This window comes from Pelodiscus sinensis, chromosome 19 (assembly GCF_052426305.1).
Source record: "Pelodiscus sinensis isolate ZL-2025 chromosome 19, ASM5242630v1, whole genome shotgun sequence".
Classification (NCBI taxonomy): domain Eukaryota; kingdom Metazoa; phylum Chordata; order Testudines; family Trionychidae; genus Pelodiscus; species Pelodiscus sinensis.
The window spans coordinates 4,548,278-4,565,955 of record NC_143070.1 but is presented as its reverse complement, the minus strand read 5'-3'; the positions used below and the strand labels follow the sequence as shown (position 1 = coordinate 4,565,955).

General features: G+C 55.6%; 1 long non-coding RNA gene across 1 annotated transcript; it reads left to right on the top strand.

Moving 5' to 3' along the window:
- The first annotated feature begins 2,888 nt into the window (after nucleotides 1-2,888).
- On the top strand, nucleotides 2,889-9,867 carry LOC142823128 (uncharacterized). The gene is made up of 3 exons (XR_012898450.2): nucleotides 2,889-3,100; nucleotides 3,627-3,713; nucleotides 7,820-9,867. It is a non-coding gene; the product is annotated as an uncharacterized LOC142823128 (long non-coding RNA).
- The last annotated feature ends 7,811 nt before the right edge of the window (nucleotides 9,868-17,678 follow it).

The following is a 17,678-nucleotide window of genomic DNA, read 5'->3' as shown; positions in this document are numbered from 1 at the left end:
CCCCCCCCCCCCCCAAGTCAAAATATCCTTTTGTTCTGGGCCAGGAGAGATGGATTCTTCTTGAAAGCATGGTGGGAGGGAGGGGCACGAGGCCCCGCCCCCTAGGTGACTCCGCCCCTATGTGGCCACTCCCACTTTGTGGCCCCGCCCTTTTGTGTGCCGACCACCTCTGCCCCTCCCCTTTCTCCTGAGGTGCTGAACCCCCATCCCAAACCAAGCTAGAAGCTGGAGCTGGGTCGGGGAGCTCGGACACATCCACTTGCCTGAAGCCAGGCCTGAGAGCAGCCCCCAGCTCCTGTCCCCATCCCCCGTGTTCCCCACCAGGGGCAGATGGAGGATCCACGGGTTCCCCAAAGCAGCCCACACCCAGCTTCTAGCCCAGAAGCAAAGCATCAGGGATAGGACAGGGGGCCAGGATCATGGGAAAGCCATGGCCTCTTACCCTCTTTCCTCTTACCCGCTTGCTCAGGCTGGTGTTGAGGGCTTCCTAGCTCCAGCCCTGCCCCTTCTGACCCAGGCCCCACCCATTCCAGGGCCTAGACCAGGGCCCTCCCGTCTTGCTCTTGTTGGCCCTGCTGCCCATGGGGACTAGAACCTCTAGGGCCAAAGCCCAGTGGCAGACGAGCCTACTCATGCTTCAGAGATGTGGTGTTCTGCTTCCCTGAGCAGCTGTAATAATTACACTGGTGGCAGCGGTGGGATAGCTGTTCCATGACAGCCAGACAGAGACACCCCCCCCCAACCCCGTTAGGCTTGACACCTTAGCCAAATTTGCTGACACTGTTGCCATATTCAAGCATTTAAAAATCATGAACCTGCCCCCCCCCCCACACACACACAAAAATTGTGAGATGGACTGAAAAAAATCCTGAAATTAATAATAAACATTGTGGGGGGTTTTGCCTACAAGCTGGCCTTCCCTTCTGTTTGCAGGCGTTTCCCTGGAACCAGGAGGGCTAACGACTTACGTCTTTCAAAAGTAACGGCGGAGACGCTCAGGTTTTTTCAGCCTGATTCCAGTCGCTGGTGCCTTAAGAAATATACTCAGATTCGAACAGGTACGAGGTGCCAGAGGCCTGCTTGGCAGGTAGAAATGTACAGATGGGAGACCCAAAGACATGCACATGATATTGGGCTCCATACACAGATAAAGGAGTCATTAGAGTCTTTGCTCCTGCCTTGGGCAGGGGCCTGGACGTGAGGACCTCGTGAGCTCTCTTCCAGTGCTATGATTCTATGATTTGATAGAATGAGCTGTCTTAAAGGGAGTGAGGGATACGGCATGTTCTCCCTCACCTAATTCCTCGCGGCCCAGGGAAGCGCTGCACTTTGCAGCCCCTGTTCCTTCCATGCCCCTGTGATGCTGAGAGAGGGTAGGGAGGGCTGTGTTGCCCTCTAGCTATAGGAGGAGACTTTGCGACCAATGGTCCCGCTATTTTTCTATCCGTGTGTGGAATAAATTTTGTTACATGCACCAATGCATGTGCAGGTGTGCACCACCAGACAAAACATATGTTGCTGGCTGACAGTGCTCTGCTAATCAGCTAGGCGGCATTCAAATCTCTCCTGGGTGGCTGCCCATGTGCTCAGCTCACAGGGAACAGCAATTGTGACTGTGGCTTTTGCATTGACTGTCCCCACTCCGGGGGAGATTCTGGATAAACCGATTGTGGGTGGAACTGGACATCACTGGGGCTATAAGTCTGGCAAGTATTGGCTTGACCCGCTGCTTGAGACAGCTGCGGGGAGGTCAGCTCTGGAGGAAGGGGGCTTCCTGGGGTGAGACAGCTTGCGTTTGAGAAGTTCTCCCTCAAAGAAATGCGGAACCCAGAAATCCCACACGGTCCCATCCCCCCGCCACTGTATCTGCTCCCCCTTCCCTTGTTCCCAGTCTTTTTCCCCTTGCTCCACCCCCATGGAGCACAACGCGGTGACAGAATAAAAGCGTCTCCATTATGGAAAGGGAAGGCTGAAGGGATGGTTTCTGGGAGGGCAGCGGGGTCTAGTGGTTAGAGTGATGGGGATAGGATGTTAGGCACCCTGGATTCTAGGCCCAGCTCTGGGAGGGCAGCGTGGCCTAGTGGTTAGAATGATGGGGTGTCAGGGTCCTTGGATTCTAGGCCCAGGGAGCGGAGGGGCATGTAGTGGTTAGAGGAATGGTGTGTCAGGGATCCTGGGATCTCTCCCTAGCTCTGGGAGGAGAGCGGGGCCTAGTGGTTAGAGAGATGGGGTGTCAGAAACCCTGGGATCTCTCCCTAGCTCTGGGAGGAGAGCGGGGCCTAGTGGTTAGAGAGATGGGGTGTCAGAGACCCTGGGATCTCTCCATAGCTCTGGGAGGGGAGCTGGGTCTGGTGGGTTAAAGCAGGGGTGGGGGGAAGTGGGTTGCCAGACTTCCTGGCACCAGGGAGGTGTCCTCAAAAGCCCTCTGCCCAATTCACAGGCTCCCGTCCCCTTGCTGAGTCAGGGGCATGTCACGAACCAGGAGAGTCGAGTTCCTGGTTTCTGTCCTGCGACCAGCCCTCGTGCTGCGCAATCAAACCCAGAAGTGCTGACTCCGTGTGCTCTGCTGAAATCCACTGCACACCCTCCCCTTCCCGGAGCTAAGAATAGGCCTGAGTCCTGATCTTTCCCCCTGGGGGCTCTAACCACTAGACCCCACAGCCTTCCCAGAGCTGGGGATAGGACCCAGGAGGCCTGGCTGCCTGCTCTATCCTTTGATCCCCCTCCCAGACCTGGGGATGGAAGCCAGGAATGCAAACGCCCGCCCCAACCACTAGGTCCTACTGCCCTCCCGGTGCCTCCTTCCCCCTCCTAGATACATGGGGAAGGTTCGATGACCTCCCCTGCCCTGCGCCCGGCTCGCTTCCCTGACTCAGAGATGTTGTAAGCGGAGGGAGGGGGGGAGCTTTTCCTCCTGACTTCCCTAGCAAGAGGCACCATCGTGCCAGGGCAGCCGTTTGGGGAGCACCCGCCGGTCCGGTTCTTCTGCTCCGCGGGCTGCTATAAACGTTGGCGGCTCCCAGCCAGCTTCTGCTGCCTGCCAGGCCCCTGCGTGCCTTGGAGACAGCACAGCGCCTGCCCCGTTGGGTCCTTCTGTCAGGTACATCGACCTGACCCCTAGTGGGGAATGGGGTGGTAGGGGGGAGGGGGGCCTCTGGGAGGGGTGTGGGGTTGGGAGCCTCGACTCCTGGGGTCTGTCCACAGCTCTGGGAAAGGAGCCAGGACCACTGGGTAGAGCAGGGGCAGGGAGTCAAGACTCCTGGGTTCTAGTCCCAGCTCTGAGCAGGTAGTGGGGACTAGTGAGTAGAGTCAGGATTCCTGGGCTCTCTGGGCAGGGAGTGGGGTCTAGTGAGTAGAGTCAGGATTCCTGGGCTCTCTGGGCAGGGAGTGGGGTCTAGTGGGTAGAACCACGGGGTGGGGCTCACAGCCAGGGCTCCTAGGAGTAGATTTGCCTCTTGGCTTTGATCTAGCCGCATGGCTAAGGCCCCCTGTGCCGACATGGGCTTCGGGGTTCTTCACGGCCTTGCCCGACCAGCGCTCCTGGTAGCTGTCCCAGCTAGTTTGTAGCTTGTGGGGGGCTGTTTCTGCCCCCCGCAAGCTGCCATCACCCCCGCTCTCCTTTGCAGCGTCACCCGGAGGAACGGATTTGCCGGCATCTCCCTGCACAAAGCTGCCGCTGAGCGGTGCACCTGGCCACGACAGCTAATCAGCAGGTGCGCCAAGCAATTAGGGGCTTTATCTGCCCCGTGGACAAAGGACGAGGTGGGTGGGGAGCGCGGAGGGGAGACGTACAGTCGGAGCTGGCCCGGCAGAGGTAGCCGGAAGGGACGAGGAATAGGAGCAGTGTTAGCGAGAGGTGGAGCCCACATGGATGGACGGCTGGAACGGCCGGCAGATGGACGCCCAGTTGGGTAGAGAGGAGGCGAGATGAACACAGCTGGGCACGGATTCAGCAGAGTGTAGGGTGATCAAAAAAGTGAACAGAGATTGAAGGACAGCTTGATCCGAGCTGAGATGGACGGAGATTGATGCACAGACAGCTGTCTGTCCCTGCTCCCGTCACGTCGACCGGAAATAGAGAGAGAGAAGGGAGGCTAGACAGACACATCAAATAGATCTGGGTGTGGCTGGACGGAAGGACAGCAGGATTGAAGGGAAGAGGGTGGATAGATTGGTGATGGATGTATGGAATGAGGGGTGGGGTGGGGGGCTAGCCAGATGGGTCTAAGAAAGGGAGGATGGCTACCTAGGTGTAAGGCAGTGTGGATGGGCAGATGGAGCTAGGGGAGGTTACAAAGAAAGATGGGTGTAGGGCAGGGTGGCTCAGATACATGAAGCTAGGGCAGGTTAGATGAGGAGATGGGGGTAGGGCAGGGCGGGTAGATACATGGAGCTAGGGGAGGTTAGACGGGGAGATGGGGGTAGGGCAGGGCGGGTAGATACATGGAGCTAGGGGAGGTTAGACGGGGAGATGGGGGTAGGGCAGGGCGGGTAGATACATGGAGCTAGGGGAGGTTAGACGGGGAGATGGGGGTAGGGCAGGGTGAGTAGATACATGGAGCTAGGGGAGGTTAGCTGGGGAGATGGGGGTAGGGCAGGGTGGGTAGATACATGGAGCTAGGGGAGGTTAGCTGGGGAGATGGGGGTAGGGCAGGGTGGGTAGATACATGGAGCTAGGGGAGGTTAGATGGGGAGATGGGGGTAGGGCAGGGTGAGTAGATACATGGAGCTAGGAGAGGTTAGGTGGGCAGATGGGGGTAGGGCAGGGTGAGTAGATACATGGAGCTAGGGGAGGTTAGCTGGGGAGATGGGGGTAGGGCAGGGTGAGTAGATACATGGAGCTAGGGGAGGTTAGCTGGGGAGATGGGGGTAGGGCAGGGTGGGTAGATACATGGAGCTAGGGGAGGTTAGCTGGGGAGATGGGGGTAGGGCAGGGTGAGTAGATACATGGAGCTAGGAGAGGTTAGGTGGGGAGATGGGGGTAGGGCAGGGTGAGTAGACACATGGAGCTAGGGGAGGTTAGGTGGGGAGATGGGGGTAGGGCAGGGTGGGTAGATACATGGAGCTAGGGGAGGTTAGCTGGGGAGACGGGGGTAGGGCAGGGTGAGTAGATACATGGAGCTAGGGGAGGTGAGATGGGGAGACGGGGGTAGGGCAGGGTGAGTAGATACATGGAGCTAGGGGAGGCTAGCTGGGGAGATGGGGGTAGGGCAGGGTGAGTAGATACATGGAGCTAGGGGAGGTTAGCTGGGGAGATGGGGGTAGGGCAGGGTGGGTAGATACATGGAGCTAGGGGAGGTTAGATGGGGAGACGGGGGTAGGGCAGGGTGAGTAGATACATGGAGCTAGGGGAGGCTAGCTGGGGAGATGGGGGTAGGGCAGGGTGAGTAGATACATGGAGCTAGGGGAGGTTAGCTGGGGAGATGGGGGTAGGGCAGGGTGGGTAGATACATGGAGCTAGGAGAGGTTAGGTGGGGAGATGGGGGTAGGGCAGGGTGGGTAGATACATGGAGCTAGGGGAGGTTAGCTGGGGAGATGGGGGTAGGGCAGGGTGGGTAGATACATGGAGCTAGGGGAGGTTAGCTGGGGAGATGGGGGTAGGGCAGGGTGAGTAGATACATGGAGCTAGGGGAGGTGAGCTGGGGAGATGGGGGTAGGGCAGGGTGGGTAGATACATGGAGCTAGGGGAGGTTAGCTGGGGAGATGGGGGTAGGGCAGGGTGGGTAGATACATGGAGCTAGGGGAGGTTAGCTGGGGAGATGGGGGTAGGGCAGGGTGAGTAGATACATGGAGCTAGGGGAGGTTAGATGGGGAGATGGGGGTAGGGCAGGGTGGGTAGATACATGGAGCTAGGGGAGGTTAGCTGGGGAGATGGGGGTAGGGCAGGGTGAGTAGATACATGGAGCTAGGGGAGGTGAGATGGGGAGACGGGGGTAGGGCAGGGTGAGTAGATACATGGAGCTAGGGGAGGCTAGCTGGGGAGATGGGGGTAGGGCAGGGTGAGTAGATACATGGAGCTAGGGGAGGTTAGCTGGGGAGATGGGGGTAGGGCAGGGTGGGTAGATACATGGAGCTAGGGGAGGTTAGCTGGGGAGATGGGGGTAGGGCAGGGTGAGTAGATACATGGAGCTAGGGGAGGTGAGATGGGGAGACGGGGGTAGGGCAGGGTGAGTAGATACATGGAGCTAGGGGAGGTTAGCTGGGGAGATGGGGGTAGGGCAGGGTGGGTAGATACATGGAGCTAGGGGAGGTGAGATGGGGAGATGGGGGTAGGGCAGGGTGGGTAGATACATGGAGCTAGGGGAGGTTAGCTGGGGAGATGGGGGTAGGGCAGGGTGAGTAGATACATGGAGCTAGGGGAGGTTAGATGGGGAGATGGGGGTAGGGCAGGGTGGGTAGATACATGGAGCTAGGGGAGGTTAGCTGGGGAGATGGGGGTAGGGCAGGGTGGGTAGATACATGGAGCTTGGGGAGGTTAGATGGGGAGATGGGGGTAGGGCAGGGTGGGTAGATACATGGAGCTAGGGGAGGTTAGCTGGGGAGATGGGGGTAGGGCAGGGTGAGTAGATACATGGAGCTAGGGGAGGTGAGATGGGGAGACGGGGGTAGGGCAGGGTGAGTAGATACATGGAGCTAGGGGAGGCTAGCTGGGGAGATGGGGGTAGGGCAGGGTGAGTAGATACATGGAGCTAGGGGAGGTTAGCTGGGGAGATGGGGGTAGGGCAGGGTGGGTAGATACATGGAGCTAGGGGAGGTTAGCTGGGGAGATGGGGGTAGGGCAGGGTGAGTAGATACATGGAGCTAGGGGAGGTGAGATGGGGAGACGGGGGTAGGGCAGGGTGAGTAGATACATGGAGCTAGGGGAGGTTAGCTGGGGAGATGGGGGTAGGGCAGGGTGGGTAGATACATGGAGCTAGGGGAGGTTAGCTGGGGAGATGGGGGTAGGGCAGGGTGGGTAGATACATGGAGCTAGGGGAGGTTAGCTGGGGAGATGGGGGTAGGGCAGGGTGAGTAGATACATGGAGCTAGGGGAGGTTAGCTGGGGAGATGGGGGTAGGGCAGGGTGGGTAGATACATGGAGCTAGGGGAGGTTAGACGGGGAGATGGGGGTAGGGCAGGGTGAGTAGATACATGGAGCTAGGGGAGGTGAGATGGGGAGATGGGGGTAGGGCAGGGTGGGTAGATACATGGAGCTAGGGGAGGTTAGCTGGGGAGATGGGGGTAGGGCAGGGTGGGTAGATACATGGAGCTAGGGGAGGTTAGCTGGGGAGATGGGGGTAGGGCAGGGTGGGTAGATACATGGAGCTAGGGGAGGCTAGCTGGGGAGATGGGGGTAGGGCAGGGTGGGTAGATACATGGAGCTAGGGGAGGTTAGCTGGGGAGATGGGGGTAGGGCAGGGTGAGTAGATACATGGAGCTAGGGGAGGTGAGATGGGGAGATGGGGGTAGGGCAGGGTGGGTAGATACATGGAGCTAGGGGAGGTGAGATGGGGAGATGGGGGTAGGGCAGGGTGAGTAGATACATGGAGCTAGGGGAGGTGAGATGGGGAGATGGGGGTAGGGCAGGGTGAGTAGATACATGGAGCTAGGGGAGGTGAGATGGGGAGATGGGGGTAGGGCAGGGTGAGTAGATACATGGAGCTAGGGGAGGTTAGCTGGGGAGAGGGGGGTAGGGCAGGGTGGCTGGCTAGGACGGTGGATAGCTGGTGCCAGGGGAGGTGGATTGGCTGTTATGGGGTTCCTGGCCGTGGTGCTGTCTCCACCCAGAAGGGCAGGCGAGGTCCCCGCTGGTAACGTTCTCCCCTTCTTACCTCTCCAGGCACCGTGCCCCACAGTGAGGCCGCAGCATGTCCAGCCCCCGCCCGCGCCCTGACCCTCCGGAGAAGCCTGCGCCCGGGGTCCCCCGGATACCGAGGCCCGACGACCCGCTGACCCCGGTGCCGCCCCAGCCTTGGCCGGAAGGACCCCCCCAGCCTCCCCACCCTCTGCCGCGGGGGCCGCTCGTGCCGGGGAAGCCCTGGCCGGCAGGGCCGGCGGTGCCACCTCAGCCCGGGTCTCCGGCCGGCCCGTCGCAGCCTCCGCGACCTGAGGATCCTTGGCCGCTGCCCATGCAGCCGAAGCCGCCCAAGCCGCCGCTGCCCGATGACCCGTACCCGCCTGGGCCTGGCCTGCCCCTCGCCCCCTGGCCCCCGCTGCCTGAGTGGGACGATTCAGAGAAGCCCCCCCAGCAACCCCCAAAGGCTGATTAGCGTCCCCTTCTGCCCAGACCCCTCGCGCGCTTCCGGGGGGCCTCGTCCCTTCCCAGCCCACAGCCGCCCTCCTGCCAGGCCTCGCCCCACACGGCAGCCCCGTCCCTCTGCGCCCGGTCTCTGCAAGCCCAGCAGGGCCCCCGGGGGGTCCGAAGAGGCTGGGTGCCCCAGGGAGGGGCCTGGGTGAAGCTCGAGTTTTGGAGGCGATGGGCCAGAACTGAGGTGACCTCCAGTGCTCTGGTGAAGTGTTCGTCCGTCTCCCTTGCCCCCCATGGACTTGTCTGTCTGTCCCTCTGTCTCCATAGATACTGTCTTTCCTATCTAGCTATCCCACATCCACCCCCTCTGCCTGTCTGTCTGTCTGTCCCCATCCACCCCCTCTGTCTGTCTGTCTGTCCCCATCCACCCCCTCTGCCTGTCTGTCTGTCTGTCCCCATCCACACCCTCTGTATATCTGTCTGTCCCCATCCACCCCCTCTGTCTGTCTGTCTGTCCCCATCCACTCCCTCTGTCTGTCTGTCTGTCCCCATCCACCCCCTCTGTATGTCTGTCTATTTATCCCCATCCACCCCCTCTGTCTGTCTGTCTGTCCCCATCCACTCCCTCTGTCTGTCTGTCTGTCCCCATCCACCCCCTCTGTATGTCTGTCTATTTATCCCCATCCACCCCCTCGGTCTGTCTGTCTGTCCCCATCCACCCCCTCTGTATGTCTGTCTATTTATCCCCATCCACCCCCTCGGTCTGTCTGTCTGTCCCTATCCACCCCCTCTGTATGTCTGTCTGTCCCCATCCCCACCCCCTTTGTATGTCTGTCTATTTATCCCCATCCACCCCCTCGGTCTGTCTGTCTGTCCCTATCCACCCCCTCTGTATGTCTGTCTGTCCCCATCCCCACCCCCTCTGTATGTCTGTCTATTTATCCCCATCCACCCCCTTGGTCTGTCTGTCTGTCCCCATCCACCCCCTCTGTATGTCTGTCTGTCCGTCCCCATCCACTCCCTCTGTATATGTCTATTTATCCCCATCCACCCCCTCGGTCTGTCTGTCTGTCCCCATCCACCCCCTCTGTATGTCTGTCTATTTATCCCCATCCACCCCCTCTGTTTGTCTGTCTGTCCCCATCCACCCCCTCTGTCTGTCTGTCTGTCCCCATCCACCCCCTCTGTATGTCTGTCTATTTATCCCCATCCACCCCCTCTGTCTATCCATCCCCATCTACCCCCTTTGTCTGTCTTCTTTACTTATCCCCATCCACCCCCTCTGTCTGTCTGTCTGTCTGTCTGTCTGTCTAATCTCCCCCGTCAGTGCATCTGCCCTCACCTCACCGGGACTGGTGTTTGTTCCTTCCTCTCCCCTGTATCTTCCACACCCTTGCCTCACCCCTCCAGATATGGGGCCCATGTGACCGTGGGGCATCACAGTCGTGCTCACTGGGGTGAGCCGCCCGCCGCCAGAGAGCAAAGCTGTCTCATGACCGGGGGGGCCCAGTTTCCCTTGTGGTGTTTGAAATAAACTCTCATTAAAGTGTTTGCCTGAGAATTGCGCTACCTGGTCCGTGTAATTCCGGCACCGGAAAGAGGAGCATGGTGGGGCCGGCATGTTGGCTGGGAGGCAAGTGGTGCCTAGTGGTTAGAGCAGGCTGGGATCCAGCGTTACTGAGTCCTAACTATCTTTGAGAAGGCATTGTGTGTGTGTGTGTGTGTGTGGTGTGTGTGTGTGTGTGTGTGTGTGTGTGTGTGTAAGTAACCCTTCTGCTAGGCTGAATTAATAGCAGCAAGGGCCGGGTTCAGTACCTAGGGGTCCCCTCTCAACAACGTAATGCAACACCGGCTCGAGCCCCCACCCAGTGACCTGGGAAATCTTACACACACCCCTGGGTGCCTCAAAGAGGCAATTCTTCCCCTCTCGCAAGCACAGAGCCTCGGTATAGCAGCAAATCTTTAATAACATGAGGTAACTGACATCAGCATTAAACTGGGAAAACACCACGGCTGTGTCTACACTGGCGGGATCTTGCGCCAAAGCAGCCGCTCTTGTGCAAAAACTTGCTGCCGGTCTACACTGGCCGCGTGTTCTTGCACAAGTAAACTGACGTTTTAATGTATAAAATCAGGGCTTCTCGTGCAAGAACTCTGATGCTCCCACTCAGGAAGAAGCCCTCTTGCACAAGAGCTCTTCCAGAAGAGGCCAGTGTAGACGGGCAACATGAATTTCTTGCGCAAGAAAGCCCGATGGTTAAAATGGCCATCAGAGCTTTCTTGTGCAAGAGAGCGTCCACACTGGCACGGATGCTCTTGTGCAAAAGCACATGCCAGTGTAGACGTGCTCTTGTGGAAGAGTTTTTGCGCAAGAAGTGGCCAGTGTAGACGTAGCCTTAGGGTATGTCTACGTAGCAAAGTTATTTCGAAATAGCAGCCATTATTTCGAAATAACTTTACCAGCGTCTACACAGCCAAGCTGCTATTTCGAAATTAAATCGAAATAGCGGGGGGCTTCATTTCGAAATCGGTAAACCCCATTCCACGAGGATTGCTATTTCGAAATAAGCGCTGTGTAAACGCTTATTTCGAAATAGGGGGCTTCCAGCCCTTCCCAGCGTGCCCTGGTGGCCACTCTGGGCACAACCAAGAAAACTCCTCTCCCTCCCACCCTCCCTGGAGCCCTTAAAGGGGTAGACTGACCACAGTGCTTGTGCCGGCTCCAAGCCTGCCAGCCCAGAGCCAGCAGTCGCTGCCCCGATCCAGTGACCCCAGCATGAGCCAGGCAGCCAGTGCCAGCCAGCCCTCCATTGCCCCCAGGACGAGTCTGCCAGCTCCCAGAAGCCTGCCAGGGGCCGGAAAAGGCAGGCATCTGCCTAGTCCAATGTGGAGATCAGGGATCTAAATCATGCCTCCAACGTCCATGATCTCCGCACTAAACAGATGCAACCGTCTACAGGCAGACGGCTGCCAGCCTGGCCACCAAAGGCCACATGCAAACCCAGGAGCAGGTTTGCATGAAAATAAAGAAGCTGCGGCAAGTGTATGCCTGGACCACATGGGGGAAGCTCCCAACTCATAGACTCATCGACTCAAAGGTCAGAAGGGACCATTATGATCATCTAGTCTGACCCCCTGCACAGTGCAGGCCACAGAATCTCACCCACCCCTCCTGGAATAACCCTCTCACCTATAGCTCAGATATTGAAGCCTTCAAATACTTTGAAGGCCCCAAGATGCAGAGAATCCTCCAGCTGTGATCTGTGCCCCATGCTACAGAGGAAGGCGAAAAACCTCCAGGGCCTCTGCCAATCTACCCCGGAGGAAAATTCCTTCCTGACCCCAAATATGGCGATCAGCTAAACCCTGAGCATGTGGGCAAGACTCACCAGCCAGACACCCAGAAATTCTCTATAGTAACTCCTATCATCCCTCCATTGACCTATTTCCCACTGATAATGAATGGTCAATTAGTTACCAAGATCCTGTTATCTCATCAAACCATCCCCTTCATAAACCCATCGGCTACGTCTACACTGGCCCCTTTTCCGGAAGGGGCATGTTAATTTCAGCTATCGTAGTAGGGAAATCCGCGGGGGATTTAAATATCCCCCGCGGCATTTAAATAAAAATGTCCGCCGCTTTTTTCCGGCTTTTAAAAAAGCCGGAAAAGAGCGTCTACACTGGCCCCGATCCTCCGGAAAAAAAGCCCTTTTCCGGAGGATCTTATTCCTACTTTGAAGTTTGAAGTTTGAAGTTTTCCGGAGGATCGGGGCCAGTGTAGACGCTCTTTTCCGGCTTTTTTAAAAGCCGGAAAAAAGCGGCGGACATTTTTATTTAAATGCCGCGGGGATATTTAAATCCCCCGCGGATTTCCCTACTACGATAGCTGAAATTAACCTGCCCCTTCCGGAAAAGGGGCCAGTGTAGACGTAGCCATCTAGTTTAATCTTGAAGCCAGATACATCTTTTGCCCCCACTACTTCCCTTAGGGAACCTCACTGCTCTAATGGTTAGAAACCTTCGTCTAATCTCAAGTCTAAACTTCCTACTAGCCAGCTTATATCCATTTGTTCTTGTGTCCACATTGGTATTAAGCTTAATACCAACTAGGGGCAGACCCAGACCCCTGCCCCTATTTTGATGCCGTGGACCACATCCTGGGGGTCAGGACGGTCTGTGCCCCCTAGGTGGTCATCAACCTTGGGGCAGAGCTTGCTGTCTCCTGCTGCTCCACCCCTGCTGCATCCCCAGCTACTGCTCCTCCTCCCACTCCTCCCCATCCCGCTTCTTCCTCCCCACACCCCCAGGGACACCGAGGCCCCCGCACCTGTGGTGTTGGGACACAGTAGGGCCGGTGAGACCCCCAACCCTGAGCTCTGAGCTTCTCGTCCCCTTCCTCCCCTTTCCTCCCCCTGGCAGCTCCCTCCTCCCAGGTTTCCCCCTCCCCTTTCCCACCCTCCCTCCTCCCCTCTCCCACCTTCTTTCCCCAGTCTCACCTCAGTTTCGTTTCCCCACACTCCAGTTTTGTTCCTAAAGAGGCTTTGTAGTAATGAACACGTGTGTCTTTTATTGTACAGCAGCAAAGGGGGTTAAGGAGGGGTAAGTAGAAGGACGTGAGGGAGGAATGAGGCACAAGCCCCCAGCGGGGCACACCAGGGAGACTGTTACTGCCTGCAGAACGTGCTGCCAGGCTCGCAGCAACACGTCCAGGAGAAGTACCAGAGTGCCCAAGGGTGGCTCCGGTTCCATGCTGCAGAGTGCTATGGTGTCCCGAGTGAAGGCAACCAGAGCACGCAGAGAAAAAAATGCTTTGCTGTCCCTCAGCGAGGTAGGCAAGCAAGCAGAGAAACCTTAGAGCCGGCTGTCCGGGGCGGGGGGTGTCCTTTTAAGCAAAGGTCTCAGATAGCCTCAGGCAGCAGCCACACAAGGTAACTCCTGACCTGATGCCCTGCCAGAACCGGTTCCGGATGGTCTTAAATGCGATTCAGCGGCCTATCAGTGTGGACGCGCTATTCTGAAATTGCAAAACGCTATTTCGAAATGCATTTTGTGTCTAGACACGTTATTTCGAAATAAGCTATTGCGAAACAACACGGTAGTGTAGACACACCGTCGTGGGGAGAGGGAGCTGGGAGTCAGGGCTCTTGGGTTCTGTCCCCAGCTCTAGAAGGAAAGTGGTGTCTAGTGGTTAGAAGCTGGGGGGCTGATAGCCAGGACTCTGGGGTTCTAATCTGCCATTCAGCCTGTGTAGAAATTCAGGCAGGTGAGGTCTGGGCAGGGAGGGTGTCCCTAACCTCTATTTGCCAGAGACTGGGAATGGGCAACAAGGGAGGGATCACAAGAGGATTCCCTGTTCTGTTCCCTCCCTCTGGGGCACCGGGCACTGGCCACTGTCCAGAGACAGGAGCTAGTCTGGCTGCTCTTATAAGCACCCGTTTCCCCTTCGTGCTATTAGGGTAGCGTTCTTTCCATATGCCGGTGGGGCAGTGTTTCCTCTGGGAGAAATTCAGATGCCACCCTGCTGATTTCTGCAGGTGGTGCACATCATTTGGTGCACGTAACAAAAATTATTCTGCATGGCAAAAGGAACTTTGTGGCGGAGTGTAACACTGATGAATTTATTACAACGTTTAGACCTCCGGGGGTGAAATTGAATATAATCCAGCCCCCTCCCCCGCCCTCATGGATTTAGAGGTGACAGCTTCAGGCTTTTACATAAAAGTCTGCTTATGGAAACATCCCTGACCGAGCCAGGAGCAGATGCCTCTAAGCCAGTGTTTCTCAACCAGTGGTACGAGTATCCTTAGGGATACTCAAGAGAAGTCCGGGGGGTACGTCAACAACACTGAAACTTGGAGAAAACTGAATTTTGTATTAATTTTTACAGTGCTTTATTATTTTTGTACTTTTTACACCCAAAAATGTCATCGCCCGCCCAGCTACGATTAAGTTGTTTAAACAAATGTGTTGCAACGGTAGAAAAAAAGTTGTGTGTCTGAAAACTGTAGGTACTGGGGGTACTTCTAATATTTTTTTTTAAAGGGGGTACTTAATGAAAAAGAGGTTGAGAAAAACTGCTCTAGGCCAGTTTGTGCTGCATTGGGGTCAGATGTCACTGAGCTGGCTTAGTGCCAAAGATCGAAATGGGGATCTCTATAGGGAGTGCTCCCCCTTGAAGTCTGTGCCGAATTCTTGATCAATTCTGACTCTTAAACATTCGCCCGGCATTTTTCATTCGAGCTGGGGCGTGAACCTTTTGTGTCCTGGTTAAACCCTAGGCAGGGGCAAGGTGTTGTTCTGCATTTCCTGTCTAGAATTGTAATGTGTTGTTTATCTGGGTCATTGATTATTAAACAAGTTGTTCCGCCACTTAAATGAACGTCTTATCACTTCATTATCTCATTAGTCGCGTTCCTATGCAATGTTCAACTGGTGCTCCACCCCAGCGTTGGCAATGATTCAAGTGCTGGGGAAGAGCTGGGTGCAACACAGCTTTGCAGCTGTGATACGGCTGCTGTGTTCCACCCCAGAGTCAGATGCATGTGAGCATCTGAAAGATCCCTGTGCAGTATTGCTGAGTGTCTGTTATACTGCCGGGCTATGTCTACACTGCGGGCTTCTTGTGCAAGAGTGGACGTTCTTGCACAAAAGCGTGCGGAGCGTCTACATCGCATGTGCATTCTTGCACAAGTAAGTTTACAGTAAAGCATCGGAATAGTGGGCTTCTTGCACAAGAGTTATTTCTCTCCCCCCAAGGAATAAGCCCTCTTGCACAAGAGCTCTTGCACAAGAAGGCAGTGTGGACAGGCAACAAAGGTTTCTTGCGTAAGAAACCCCTATGGCTAAAATGGCCATCAGAGCTTTTTTGCGCAAGAGAGCGTCCACGTTGCCATGGATACTCTCGCGCAAAAGCACGTGGCAGTGTGGACACACCCTTGTGCAAGAAGCCTGCAGTGTAGACATAGCGCTGTTATGTTCTACCCCAGAATCAGCCGCATAATACCACGATGTGAAAGATTCCTGTACAACGTTGCTCTGTGTCTGTTATACTGCTGTTGCGTTCCACCCCAGAGTCAGCTGCATGTTAGCACAGGGCGAAAGATCCCTGTCTAGCGTTTCTGTGTGGCTGTTATACTGCTGTTGCATTCCACTCCAGAGTCAGCTGCATGTTTGCACTAGGCAAAAGATTCCTGTACAGTTTGGCTGTGTGTCTGTTATACTGCTGTTGTGTTCCACCCCAGAGTCAGCACTAGGCGAAAGATTCCTGTATAGCTTGACTGTGTGTCTGTTATACTGCTGTTGTGTTCCACCCCAGAGTCAGCACTAGGCGAAAGATTCCTTTACAGCTTGACTGTGTGTCTGTTATACTGCTGTTGTGTTCCACCCCAGAGTCAGCCGCATATTAGCAACAGGTGAAAGATCTCTGTACAGCATTGCTGTGTGTCTGTTATACTGCTGTTGTGTTCCACCCCAGAGTCAGCCGCATATTAGCAACAGGTGAAAGATCCCTGTGCAGCATTGTTGTGTGTCTGTTATACTGCTGTTGTGTTCCACCCCAGAGTCAGCCGCATATTAGCAACAGGTGAAAGATCCCTGTGCAGCATTGTTGTGTGTCTGTTATACTGCTGTTGTGTTCCACCCCAGAGTCAGCCGCATATTAGCAACAGGTGAAAGATCCCTGTGCAGCATTGTTGTGTGTCTGTTATACTGCTGTTGTGTTCCACTCCAGAGTCAGCCGCATATTAGCAACAGGTGAAAGATCCCTGTACAGCATTGCTGTGTGTCTGTTATACTGCTGTTGTGTTCCACCCCAGAGTCAGCCGCATATTAGCAACAGGTGAAAGATCCCTGTGCAGCATTGTTGTGTGTCTGTTATACTGCTGTTGTGTTCCACCCCAGAGTCAGCACTAGGCGAAAGATTCCTGTATAGCTTGACTGTGTGTCTGTTATACTGCTGTTGTGTTCCACCCCAGAGTCAGCACTAGGCGAAAGATTCCTTTACAGCTTGACTGTGTGTCTGTTATACTGCTGTTGTGTTCCACCCCAGAGTCAGCACTAGGCGAAAGATTCCTTTACAGCTTGACTGTGTGTCTGTTATACTGCTGTTGTGTTCCACCCCAGAGTCAGCACTAGGCGAAAGATTCCTTTACAGCTTGACTGTGTGTCTGTTATACTGCTGTTGTGTTCCATCCCAGAGTCAGCCGCATATTAGCAACAGGTGAAAGATCCCTGTACAGCATTGCTGTGTGTCTGTTATACTGCTGTTGTGTTCCACCCCAGAGTCAGCCGCATATTAGCAACAGGTGAAAGATCTCTGTACAGCATTGTTGTGTGTCTGTTATACTGCTGTTGTGTTCCACCCCAGAGTCAGCACTAGGCGAAAGATTCCTGTACAGCTTGGCTGTGTGTCTGTTATACTGCTGTTGTGTTCCACCCCAGAATCAGCTGCATGTTAGTGTAAGGGGACTGTTACCCCTTACTAAAACTCTGTGGGAGTTTTTGGTTTGCCAGCTCCCAGTATCTGAAGGGGAAGAGTTCATGAGACTGACTGACCCCAGAGACAATGGAAAGCAGCCAACACTCCAGCTCGGCCTGATTGACAGGTTGGACAGGCCAGTGAGGAAGGGGAGAGGCCAGGCCCCGTCCTCCCTGTGAGCTGGGATTGTTCTGGCTCTCTCTCTGTCTCTGAACAAACAAGTTGTGTGCAGAAGAGGTCCTGCAAAGACAGAGAGCTGAAAAGAGCAGTGCAAGCTGTATGAAGAAGTCCTGCAAAAACAGGGAGCTGAGAGACTAGCAAAGCAAGCTGTGTGCTGAGGGGCAGTTTTTGCAGCAGCTGAGCCTGACACACACAGCTCAAGAGCACATACCCTGTGTTGAGCAGCAGACTGGCAGTGCTCAGAGAGCCAAAAGGAACAGAGAAGCAACACAAGGAGCTGGAACTGGCCAAGCAGCACAGCCTGCAGCTGGATGTGGTGAGCAGCTGGGAACTGCAAAGTGTGGGGAGAGGCTCTGGACTGGGAGAGGGGTCTGGCCACTTCGAGCTTGAGGCTGTGTGGTCACTGCCAGAGCAAGCGTGTCCAGCCTGCAGCCCCCCTGCAGCATATCCAGGGCCTCTAAGGGGCCTGTAAGGAAGAGACTGTGAACTGTCCTTATACTCTGCAGGCTGCTGTGTTGATGTCCCTGTGCTGCAGAGCAGGGCTGTGTGTTCTCATTTAACCAGTCTCATTTTGTCTTATTCTTTTCTCTTTAATCAGTTGTTGTTTAATAAATTGTATTTGCTTTGAACCTTATGAAGTGATCACTGGGCCAAGAAGGCCTGCAGTGTGAAGAGAGCACCTCGGAGTGGGGACACCCTAACTCCTGCCCCTAGTGACTACAAGGTCGGGGATTAAGCCCCAGGAAACCTGGGCCCAGCCTTGTTGGGGTTTCGAGGGCTCTGCTACTCAGG